At 42.3% G+C, this 12,575-nt stretch overlaps 1 long non-coding RNA gene across 1 annotated transcript; it reads right to left on the reverse strand.

Moving 5' to 3' along the window:
* Positions 1-824: 824 nt before the first annotated feature.
* On the reverse strand, positions 825-8,556 carry LOC309339432. The gene is made up of 3 exons (XR_014155343.1): positions 8,521-8,556; positions 5,096-5,140; positions 825-975 (listed from the first exon to the last, which is right to left on the reverse strand). It is a non-coding gene; the product is annotated as an uncharacterized lncRNA (long non-coding RNA).
* Between the last annotated feature and the right edge of the window lie 4,019 nt (positions 8,557-12,575).

Consider the following 12,575-nt stretch of genomic DNA (forward strand, 5'->3'; position numbering starts at 1 on the left):
GCTGGCGGTGGGTGGGAGATACGATTGTGCTATGTGTAACTCTCTCCTCGCCGCTCTGAGTCCAACTTTCTGAGAATTGAATTTTTTAAAACATGCTTGCTCTCATGCTTACTCACTTGCTTTTTAATTTGCTCCCTCTCTTTTGTCTCAGTCTGCTCACACGAATAGCCTCTGGTAGTCTAGAGCAGTGTTTCCCAACCTTGTGCCTCCAGCTGTTTTTGAACTACAACTCCCATTATCCCTAACTAGCAAGACCAGTGGCAAGGGATGATGGGAATTGTAGTCCAAAAACAGCTGCAGGCACAAAGTTGGGAAACACTGGTCTAGAGAATATGTCACAAGACAGAATACATCACAGTTACTTTCACAACCTTGATCAACAAAGGGCATTGGTTCTCTTAATAACGGTGTAGTTTATTGGCTTTTCATCCATTAAGTATGACTTCTCCATGCCCCTCCTTTTTTCCCACAGGGGTCTACAATATTCAGGTGGTCTTGCTGTCCAAGCTCAAAACCGTAGTCACCCCAATCCCCTCCCTTCCATCCAAGGAAGTTCTTCCCCAGTAGATTGTGGAAAAGGTATTGGGGTGCCTTTGGTATAAACCAGCAGGGCTCTTCTTATAAGGCCACACCTGTGGGTGAGTCTGCCATTATAATGGAAAATCAGCAGGGAGGGCAGGAGGCAGGGGGAGAAAGTGGATTCTGTGGCTTATGAATAAAAGAAAATGATTCAATGGACTGATTGGAAAGTTGAGAGGGTAGGAGAGGCAAGTCTGAGGATAGCCCATTCCAAATTAGGGGTAGAAGGATAAGAAACGACTTAATTTGTTTGCCAACTGGTAGCTTCCATTAGTGGGCATGCTGCTACATGAAGAAATGGTTGTCCGTCTCTTTAGCATCTCATCTGGTTCTCTCATCAGGCGTGCATTTTGACCGAACATTTACACAAAACCAGAAATCCAGGGAACCAGAGGACTGTTTAATAACAAACAAAACAAAACAAAAAACCCTTGCCATTTGGGAAAATGCTACAGTTTACCACCTACATCACAGGAACTGTGGCTAGTCATTACCAAGTGGTCAGTTTGTGTTCACCTCTTGTTATGATTTTGTTTTTGCATGCCTTTTAAACAAGGCTCTTGGCTTGTAATGTTAGATGGTTAGATTCTGGGTTGCATGGGGCATCATCTCCACTGAATAGAGGTAAAGTAAAGGGTAAAGGGACCCCTGACCATTAGGTCCAGTCGTGGCCGACTCTGGGGTTGCAACGCTCATCTCGCTTTATTGGCCGAGGGAGCCTGTGTACAGCTTCCGGGTCATGTGTACAGCATGACTAAGCTGCTTCTGGCAAACCAGAGCAGTGCACGGAAACGCTGTTTACCTTCCCGCCAGAGCAGTAGCTATTTATCTACTTGCACTTTGACGTGCTTTTGAACTGCTAGGTTGGCAGGAGCAGGGACCGAGCAACAGGAGCTCACCCCGTTGCGGGGATTCGAACTGCCGACCTTCTGATCGGCAAGTCCTAGGCTCTGTGGTTTAACCCACAGCGCCACCCGTGTCCCTGAATAGAGGTAGGAAACAGAAAAACAAGAACCTCTTAACTTTAGATGCAGTATAAACCAAAAGAGCCAAGGATTAGCAGTAAGTACTTGTTTTACCTGACGGTAAGAATGATGATTGTCGATGCTACATTAAACAAGTTGTGTTGCTATTTCCCCGAGTTTCTGCTCAGTATGGACAACCAGAAAAGCTGCATCAGCAAAACTAACTCTAGAGTAAGCTGTTCAGTATGAGTTTATATTTTTTCTCCTTTTTTTTTTACCTTCAGGCATGACAGATTAAAGAGTTTATCTATAGACATGGGAAGCATATTTCTCCCTTCGTTTCTTTTTCTTTTTTTCTTTCTTTTGCCAGAAGAGTAGCTTTAAGAATAGAATAGAATTGCCGGGGGTGGGAGAGAGAGAGAGAGGGACAGTGAAATTGAAAAAGGCGTGTGCATTCACATAATAACCTTTGGCTGGTTGTTTGTTGCTGCAGCAAACAGAACTCAGCAAACCACCAATTGCACGTTGATATTTCCTGCACCGTTCACAAAGAGCAAGAGATAGAAAACCACACTGAAAATAAAGTTATATTCTTTCTCTTTTCATCATAGGAATGGGAAGATAATGATATGAAGAGTTAATGTGGCTGACACAAACAGAAGCACAGCACATCCTTTTCCCTCTCCTCCTTCCCTGACACGAGTCAAATAATTCCTTTACTTATTCTGTGCAACCCATGATACCTTTCCTGGGATGCTGCAGCTAAAACAGCTGACATTTGGGTGAGTGTGTGCATACATTTAAAAGAGTAGATCTGCGTGCTGAAGACCATATTCCTTATCTCCAGCAAATGTCAATGGAATTAATAGTGTGTTGTTTGCTTATTTATTTTTTAATGTGAGATTAAGCAGGTTAGTGCACGGGAAATAGATTTGAAGAAGTTTTTTGTGTGTGTGGTGTGTGTTTTCATATCATGACTGCATCACTGGATGTTTATTGTTCGGTTAGTACCTCCCCATCTGGTGCAACACCAGTAATTTGGGAAAGACCTATGCAGTGATATTTTTCCAGAAAAAGAGGTGCCCGAACACCTCCCTCGTTCCCTCAGCGCCCACCTGAGAGGTGCAGGAACTGAGTTCCGGTGAGTTATGGCTGAAAAAAAGGCCCTGGACCTCTGTGACTGGATTCTGCTTATGCTGATGCTATATTCACTGATTTGTCAAAGCTAACGTCGTGGGGAAACAGTGCCCTTAGTCCTTATAATGTGTGTGAGAACTACTTGAAGCAAAGAGAACACATCTACAGCCCAAACCATGTCGACTCAGAAGTACTTTTTCCTACAAAAGTGGAGTTATGACTAAAGCCTATGATGCTATGATTCCATGAGGGTATTCAGGTGATATTGTTGTTGTTGTTATTATTATTATTGTTGTTGTTGTTGTTGTTGTTGTTGTTGTTGTTGTTGTTGTTGTTAACCCATTCATAATATGATTATGCTATTATGCAGAAATGTTCTTCTTACTAATAGTTATCACTTTTTATTTTATGTTTAAATCACCATGTAAATGAAAGTTTCAGGTAGCTTGATTATCAGTAGAATTAGGAACCATTACCTGAACATTACAGTTGTCTGAATGTTCCTGGCCCATGTGAGGAACATGGGTGCATGAAGTTGCCTTCTACTGACACAGAGGTACATCTAGATAATATTTTAATGGTCTGACTGGCCATGATGACCCAGGGTCTCAAGCCAGCATATTTTCAGCCCTATCTAAAATATTTTTTTGCTGAAGGTCTTTATACATCCAAAGCATTTGCTATGGCACTGAACTATGGTCCTGCCACTGGCTTCCTACATTGGTTATGAACTGTTGTCTTCACTGAATCTCCAACCTCTGCTTAAAAACCTCCAAGGAAGGAGAGTCCACTACGTCTCGTGGGAATCTGTTCCACTGCTGAACATCTCTTACTGTCAGAAAGTTTTTCCGAATGTTTAGTCGGAATCTCTTTTCTTGCAACTTGAAGCCATTGGTTCGAGTCCTACCCTCCTCCAGAGCAGGAGAAAACAAGCACGCTCCCTTCTCCATGTGACAACCCTTGAGATATTTGAAGATGGCTATCCTATCTCCCTCTCACACTCCTCGTTTTCAGGCTAAACAAACTCAGCTCCCTCAAGTGCTCTTCATAAGACTTAGTTTCTAGACCATTGATCATCTTGGTTGCCCTCCTCTGCACACGTTCCAGCTTGTCAAAATCCTTCTTAAATTGTGGTGCCCGGAACTGAACTGGACACAGTATTCCAAGCGTGGTCAGACTAAGGCAGAATAAGATAAAGGTAAAGGGACCCCTGACCATTAGGTCTAGTCGTGACCGACTCTGGGGTTGTGGTGCTCATCTCACTTTATTGGCCGGGTCATGTGGCCAGCATGACTAAGCTGCTTCTGGCAAATCAGAGCAGTGCACGGAAACACCGTTTACCTTCCTGCTGGAGTGGTACCTATTTATCTACTTGCAATTTGACATGCTTTCGAACTGCTATGTTGGCAGGAGCAGGGACTGAGCAACGGGAGCTCACCCCATCATGGGGGTTCGAACCGTTGACCTTCTGATTGGCAAGTCCTAGGCTCTGTGGTTTAACCCACAGCTCCATAGAGTGGTACTATTACTTCCCTTGATCTGGACACTATACTTGCATGATCAGTTGCAGGATGAAGCGGACGGTAGGGTACTCAGATGTACCTGATGAAGTGGATTCTAGTCCACAGAAGTTTATGTAGTTCATATGTAACAGACTAGCATGGCTCCCCCTTCGGGAATTCCCAAGTAAGACACACAAATTGCAGAATTGTCACCAGGACAGTTTATTAGTTTAACTCTGTCTTGTGAAGTCTGATATATGTCACGTGTTTCTAAATAGCAGTCAGCAAATTAGAAGGCTGTTGTGAAGTAACCCAATAATCCATCCAACCAGCAAAAGTAATTTAACTAAGATGGAGTGAGGGCTTACTACGGAACAATCTATCACTAATGACTGGAACAGGTGCACAAAGTGTCTTAATAAATCAGTAACCTGAAAAGCACATAAATTACTTTGAAGGTTAATGTATTTTCCTCCTTGTTTCCCAAACATCTTGGAGGTATTTTCATGAATATTTCAGACACTGCACAGAAAACCTCTGCAGAATATGCTTGAGGTGCTAGATAAAGGAAGAAATAGAAATGATGATACTTTCCTAAGTGAGGATCATTATGGACCATTGCCTTGCAGATCTTCCTAGTAGTGAAACCTACTGAACTATAAACTTTAAAGAAGACTGTTGGATTCACATTATTAACTTCGCTTAAAATCGGATTTTTCAGATCCTTTCAATTGGTAGTCTAGAAATATTTTTTAAAATGATAATCTGCTGAAGTTTAAATGAGGTTCAGCTGAGTACCTTTCTCCCACTCCCTAGTGCAGGAACCAGAATATTCTGAGATTGTCTGCATTCACATGTCTGAATGTTAACATTGGGGGGCGGGATGACATCCCTTTCAACATATATATTTACCACTTTCTCAGTCCACTGCATACATCTGATAAAGTACAGTGGTACCTTGGGTTACATACGCTTCAGGTTACATACGTTTCAGGTTACAGACTCCGCTAACCCAGAAATAATGCTTCAGGATAAGAACAGAAATCGTGCTCTGGCGGCACGGCGGCAGCAGGAGGTCCCATTAGCTAAAGTGGTGCTTCAGGTTAAGAACAGTTTCAGGTTAAGAACGGACCTCCGGAACGAATTAAGTACTTAACCCAAGGTACCACTGTAGGCTGTTTACTGAAAAATACAACATAACTTACTTAGTCTCTTAGGAGCTGCCTGGGCAAAAATGGACAACCTTGGGATCTGTATAAGGATGTCCCATATGATGAGCTGCAGAACTGTACACAAGAACATCTGCTTGTGCAATATCATATTTCCAGGATCTGGCCTGGCCCCATCCATCCCAACTGTCCATTGAGAACCAGTGTGATGTGGTGGTTAGATTGTTACATTCTATGTTACATTATAATTAGAGTGAACATTTTCATAGGGGCTTGCCGCATTGATGAATAATTTAAACTTATGTCTTCCATATTGAACGCATTATACGCTATGTGGTAAGCCCAAAATTGTATTGAGGTTTAAATGGAAAAGTGGAGAATTATAGGTTTTTGGCTTAATAAAAGTATTTTTAAGAAGATCTAAGTTCACACACAAGCAGGAGCTCTCCAAATAGATGCTACTGAAGAAGATGGAGTCAAAACACATTTGACAAGCCATTTGGAATGCAGCTTTTGTAATCAATGTGTTTCAAGACTTTGGACACAAACAACTTTGTTCATGTGAGATAATACACCATGTGCTGCATGTCAATGTTGGAAAGCCACACAAGATTATTCAGCTATTATTGCAGGGGTCAGCAAACTTTTTCAGCAGAATGCCGGTTCACTGTCCCTCAGACCTTGTGGGGGGGGCGGACTATATTTTTTTTTGGGGGGGGGAATGAAAATTCCTATGCCCCACAAATAACCCAGAGATGCATTTTAAATAGAATCATAGAATCATAGAATCATAGAGTTGGAAGAGACCACAAGGGCCATTGAGTCCAACCCCCTGCCAAGCAGGAAACACCATCAGAGCACTCCTGACATATGGTTGTCAAGCCTCTGCTTAAAGACCTCCAAAGAAGGAGACTCCACCACACAGAAACCTACGGATACGTTGTTACGACTTTTACTTCTTCTATATAGTCAAGTTCGACCGTCTTCTCGTAAGCACATATTCTACTCATGTAAAAACATGCTGATTCCTGGACCGTCTGCGGGCTGGATTTAGAAGGCGCTTGGGCTGGATCCAGCCCCCAGGCCTTAGTTTGCCTACCCATGTATTATTGCATATTCTATTGGCTATCAGCTATAGATTGCATTTTGGTATAGTTTTAAATTCTTGCATATATAGCTTAAAGAAATATATTATGTTCAACTAGACCTTGACTTCACTTGTTTGTCTCAAATCCCCACTCAATCATGAAACTAAGTAGGTGACCTAAAATGGAGGGGGGGACCACGTATGCCACCTTGAGCTCCTGAGACAACGACAACAAAAATAAGAAGTAATGGCCTTCTGGAAAAAAAGGGCTATAAAAGCCTTCATGTTTGTGCTGGGATGTTCTTGAGTAACTGGCCTGCTTCTGGTATGTTCTCATGTGATCTTCAGCTCTGCCCTTTGGTCATCTTCCATACTTTTTGCTTGCCTTCTCATTCTAGTTTCTGCTTGTCTTTTAACTCTGTCTCCTAACTGGTTCCTCAGCTTTGATTTCCTGGCTTGTTCCTCAGCTTTAGTTTCCTGCCTCAACTTCTTGCTCCTGGTTTATGATTCCTGAGTTATCTTCTACAGCAACCCACAAGTCACCTCTGACAGACTGACAGGGGCAGTTTCTGTATAGAGCCAGCTTTTATCATTGAAAAGAACAAAACTCTATTGGAGAATTTGGGTCAAATATGATGTCAGCAATCGTAAGCAGATGAGCTGCGACTGTCTGGCTTTACATATAGTATATATATAAGGCTGCAAGACCAGTCTTATAAGGAGAAATTAGTCCTAATGTCTCTTTTCCATTTTTGCCTCTAGATATAGTTAAAGCCATGGTTTTCCCAGTGGTGATGTATGGAAGTGAGAGCTGGACCATAAAGAAGGCTGATTGCCGAAGAATTGATGCTTTTGAATTATGGTGCTGGAGGAGACTCTTGAGAGTCCCATGGACTGCAAGAAGACCAAACATATCACTTCTTAAGGAAATTAGCCCTGAGTGCTCACTGGAAGGACAGATCCTGAAGCTGAGGCTCCAATACTTTGGCCACCTCATGAGAAGAGAAGACTCCCTGGAAAAGACCCTGATGTTGGGAAAGATGGAGAGCACAAGAAGAAGCAGACGACAGAGGACGAGATGGTTGGACAGTGTTCTCGAAGCTACAAACCTGAATCTGACCAAACTGCGGGAGGCAGTGGAAGACAGGAGTGCCTGGCGTGCTCTGGTCCATGGAGTCACGAAGAGTCGGACATGACTAAATGACTAAACAACAACAAGGTTCTGCCTTATTTAGTTTTTAAAATAATAAATATATTTCGCCTAGTAAACTTTTCATCTTATCAGAGGTAGGCATACTCTGGAATTCTGTCGTCCCCAAATATGATGATATATTTAATATTTCTTGAGGGTGCACAAAATATCCTATGTTAGAAAATATTGGAACAGAGAAAGTCAATTTCCACCCTGCTTTTCACCACTTCTCGAAGTGATATTGTTCGATTATCAATTATTAAGGGACCAAGCTTTAAGAAATTGCACATATACTATATTTGCCAATATATTCCTGAGAGGGATTTGCTTATAACAGAAGACAAAAACGAGGGCTCAATTTGTGTTTAAACTTATATTACACCAATAAAATACTTATAACAGAGGATACATTACAATTTTCAATATCTATTCTCTTATTGTCATACTGTAGGAAACTTAATAATGGATGAGCAAATTTCTCTTGTTCAGCAGAAAAAAACTTTCCTACTTTTCTAAAGTAAACCAATTTGTTATAGCTGATAACTTTATTGCCTAATACTACATGAAAATACAAGTGGAAGAAGTAGGTAAACCCTCCGTCATCTAACTTGTGTTTGAATAGGGAGTTTGCCAATATTCTCAAGGAGTTTACCCTGCCAAATGAACTTCAAAATTTTCTTAAAAGACTCCAGCTCTCTTTGAAGTTATTTGAGTCAGGCCCTAAATTAGTGGGAGGATAAAAGTAAACAATAGGCTCTAAACATAATGAAGCTGTCAATAAAACAATCGGACTAGCCATCCGCAAGAAAAAATAGACATTAAAAGAACATTAAGGTTGTGGTGCAAAAACAATAGACGTGAAAAAGAATTAGTTAAGGGTGACACTTACCATATGTTTTTGCAATGTATTGTCATGCTGAAGTAAATTTTAAAGGTAGTTAAGGAGAAACCCTGTTGTGCCTAGGTGCAAAGTACCATATGTTAATTCTTCTTTTACATCACAATGGGGGTGCCATCTTGTCCTTTGCCTCAGACATGCTGGCCCTGACTGCACCATAGATTTGTATAATGGCTTTATTAAACCCCTATTAAACAGCCCACATTGATTTTGTTAGGCTCCAACACTCTTTCTAAATTTTGAGGGCATGTTAAAAAAAAAAGTGAGCGCTTTAAAAGCAAGCTGGTTAAAGATCAATTTGTTTTTCATTCAACTTGTTGCTCCATCTCTCACTGCCTATGGTGATTGTTTGTTTATGTTTAAAATCAAATGGCACAAAGCATGGCTCCATGGAGCCGTCAGGCATAGGAGACAACTCTTAGGGGCTGAGGGGTCTTTGCCCCCCACAGAAAATATTTTAGGGGGCTGCCCCCCCAAGGTTGATAGGCATTGCCATTCAAATGGTGTGTGTGCACCATGTCATATGATTGATTATGTGGGGTGGGGCTTACTTCTCCCTATATTTTATTCAAGTTAGCACCCCTGCCCTCAGGGTAAGGTAAAGGTAAAGGGACCCCTGACCATTAGGGCCAGTCGTGACCGACTTTGGGGTTGCAGCGCTCATCTTGCTTTATTGGTCAAGGGAGCTTCCGGGTCATGTGGCCAGCATGACTAGAGCAGCGCACAGGACCAGAGCAGCACATGGGAACGCCGTTTACCTCCCCGCTGGAGCGGTACCTATTTATCTACTTGCACTTTGATGTGCTTTCGAACTGCTAGGTTGGCAAGAGCAGGGACCGGGCAATGGGAACTCACCCCGTCGCGGGGATTCGAACCACCGACTTTCTGATCAGCAAGTCCTAGGCTCTGTGGTTTAACCCACAGCGCCACCCGCGTCCCACCCTCAGGGTAGCTACGAACTAAATGAAGCAACAGCAAAACCATATAAAATCAATGCGGGAATGGATTACAGGTCATGTTTTCCATGTAGAAGGTCCAAGGTCCAAACACTGACATTACTGTTACTGATGGCTCCAGGACAATTGCAGCAGATAGATGAAATCAATCTTACTTTGAATTGCTCACCAAGTGGCCCCCCACAGGCTGGAGACAGCAGTCTACAGGGCATTGATCTTAGAGATAAAATTTTTGTGGCCTTGAAAGGCCAGGTAAAAGAAGAACATTTGATCAAGATTATAGGTGCCAATTCTCTGGGTCCCTGGGTACCCAAGCACCCACAAAATTCCTCGTGAAGGGGCTGGGCACTCAAAAATTTGCTCTCAAGATATGCATTTGTAAATGTATTTTCACCCCAAATACACATTTTAAAATGTATTTTGTTATAGCCAAGAACTGTGCTGGAATATCTGATTTCCCAGTTCTGATTGTCATATTAGTCCTGAAGACAAGCATCATTTTGGCTCCTATCAGAATCCTCACAAATCAAATTCCTCAAACATACTGTCTAGGAAGTCCTTCCTAGCAATACATCTAAAACTTTTGCATCCAAGGTGACTCCTGTTGAGACAAGTTATCATTCACATGCCTGCTATCTGATGGAAGTCCCCTTCCATCTTTGCAGCATTTCAGCATTTTGAACCTTTCTGAGCTGCAGTGGAAATATATTTAAGGACTGCTGTTGTAGGGCTTTTCTTCTTTCCCATATCCTCAGAGGGATCAGTGCATCTTCACACAGTAAATATCTTTCTCAGATGTGAAGACACAAAACTTTTAGCAGAGCTGCCAGAACCAAACATCACCTATTTTCTTTTTATCAATGTGATAACAGACCCTAACAACTCAGTATAGCTTCTGGGTTCTCAAGTGCAACATAACCTTCTAGCTAGGCATTAAGAATAACAATTGTATGATGTTTGTCTAGCACCTTGTATCCAGTCTGATTAAAAATCATTTGTCTGAATTGAAAATGTGCTTTGTGTTATTGAAGTTTATCTTATTGTATTGTATTTATTAGTTGGTCCCCCCCCCAAAAAAAAGCAACTTACCAAAATGATGAGAGCCAATTATAATCATGGGTTTATCTGTTATCATCCCACATTCAACAAAACTACTAGTTTCAAAATGACCCACCGTTATTCTTTTTCTAACTAAATTAAGAATCTAAACTAGTGGTTACCAGAGCATAGACAACCTAAGTTAGGGCATAACTCAGCAACCAGTTGAAGCTACTCCATGCCACCAAAATCACTTGAGGCTTCAAGCAAAAATAATCGACCCAGAAGTACTCCCAAGCAAGGCCTCTGCTTCTTCAGGAAGAGCATAGCTTCCTCCAGAACAGGCCATGTACCACCCATCCAGTGTAAATTAAACTTCAATTTATTGGCTCTCTCATCCATTCTATTACCAAGCTCAGACATTACTCTAATACATTCTGTGCCACACCTACAGATGTAAAGGAAAAAACAGAGGTGTGTATAATCAGCAAAATGTTGATACTGCACACCAAAACTCATGATGGTCCAAATCATGTAGTGGTTTCCTGCTGATGTTTTCTGTAGATGTTAAAGCCTCTCCTCTTCCCTGAGGGAAAGTGTTGTGAGCGGGAATCACTTCCCACGCTTTCGGGGGGGAGGTATGACCGGGCCCCTACGTCACTGGAGTCCCGTGTCTGCGTCATGCACCCTGGCCAGCCAATCCACCTGGCTGGGAGGGGCGTGGTTTATCTGTTTAAAAATGACCACGGGCACACAAGCGCTGCCTTGTTGTTCCTGCTTCCTCGGACTTGCTGTGGACCTTGGTTGGTGGCCTTGGTTGTCCAAGGGGCCTGGTAGAATTTTTTTCCACTTGGCAGATTGGCACCAGCCACTTGGTTTTTCGCCTACCTCGAAGCAAATCGTCACAACTTTGTAAGGTTTGGCGGTTAGGCATTGGAAATGCATTGTGTGTTGGAGGGGAGGTTGTGACCATCACCTACCCCTCCCCTTGAAGGATATTCCATTAAAGGAATCTGGCGGTCGTGGTTCCTGTCCAATGCCCAGGTTAGGGCCATGGCATGACCCTCCGGTGACTCTGGGGGAAAGCTTCCAGTTGATTTACATCAACAAGCTCCCCTACAGATTGTTAACCCTTGTGTGACTCCCTGCAGAACAGGCAGGAGTCAAGTATAGTCTTTTCAGATCCAATGGCTAAGCCAATACCACTCACATTCTGTAACCAATAAAGTTGTGGCCTTTCTTAGCCCATTAACCTAAAATGCTTGTGTCCATGTGTCTTAAGGTAAAGGGACCACTGACCGTTAGGACCAGTCGTGAACGACTCTGGGGTTGTGGCACTCATCTCACTTTACTGGCTGAGGGAGCCGATGTTTGTCCACAGACAGTTTTCCAGGTCATGTGACCAGCATGACTAAGCCGCTTCTGGCAAACCACAGCAGCTCACGGAAATGCTGTTTACCTTCCCACCAGAGTGGTCCCGATTTATCTACTTGCACTTTGACGTGCTTTCAAACTGCTAAGTTGGCAGGAGCAGGGACCGAGCAATGGGAGCTCACCCTGTTGCGGGGATTCGAACTTACATACCAAAACTGGACATAAACCCCATAGTTTAGTTACCTATGACATGTGGCTCTGTATTTAGATGTACCAAAATATTGTAGCCTGGAATTGCAGGAGGAACTTACAGCTCTTCCTTATTAGATAACCATGCCTCTGCATCAATATTTTTTCATAATAAAATAAATAAAATAATTATTTTAAAACATAAAATAGAACGAATGGGTTGTTTGTGTCCACCACTCTGCTCTTCCACAATAGATTTTCTGCCACACGTCCATTAAAACTCGATATCAAAGCACAGAAACCAGATTCAGCCAATGAAGGAACTTTTTCCCATTTAGTAGTCTTGATTAACACATCACACTGCTCTGTATATATAGAAAAAATTAGTGTTAATAATTTTATTAAAACTATAAACCCTTGGGTTATACTAAATGCAAAAGTTGTGCCCTTTCTTTTATTTTCTAACAAAGATGAAAGAGGAAGTGGCTC

This window comes from Podarcis erhardii, assembly GCF_964252035.2.
Source record: "Podarcis erhardii genome assembly, chromosome: 3".
Classification (NCBI taxonomy): domain Eukaryota; kingdom Metazoa; phylum Chordata; class Lepidosauria; order Squamata; family Lacertidae; genus Podarcis; species Podarcis erhardii.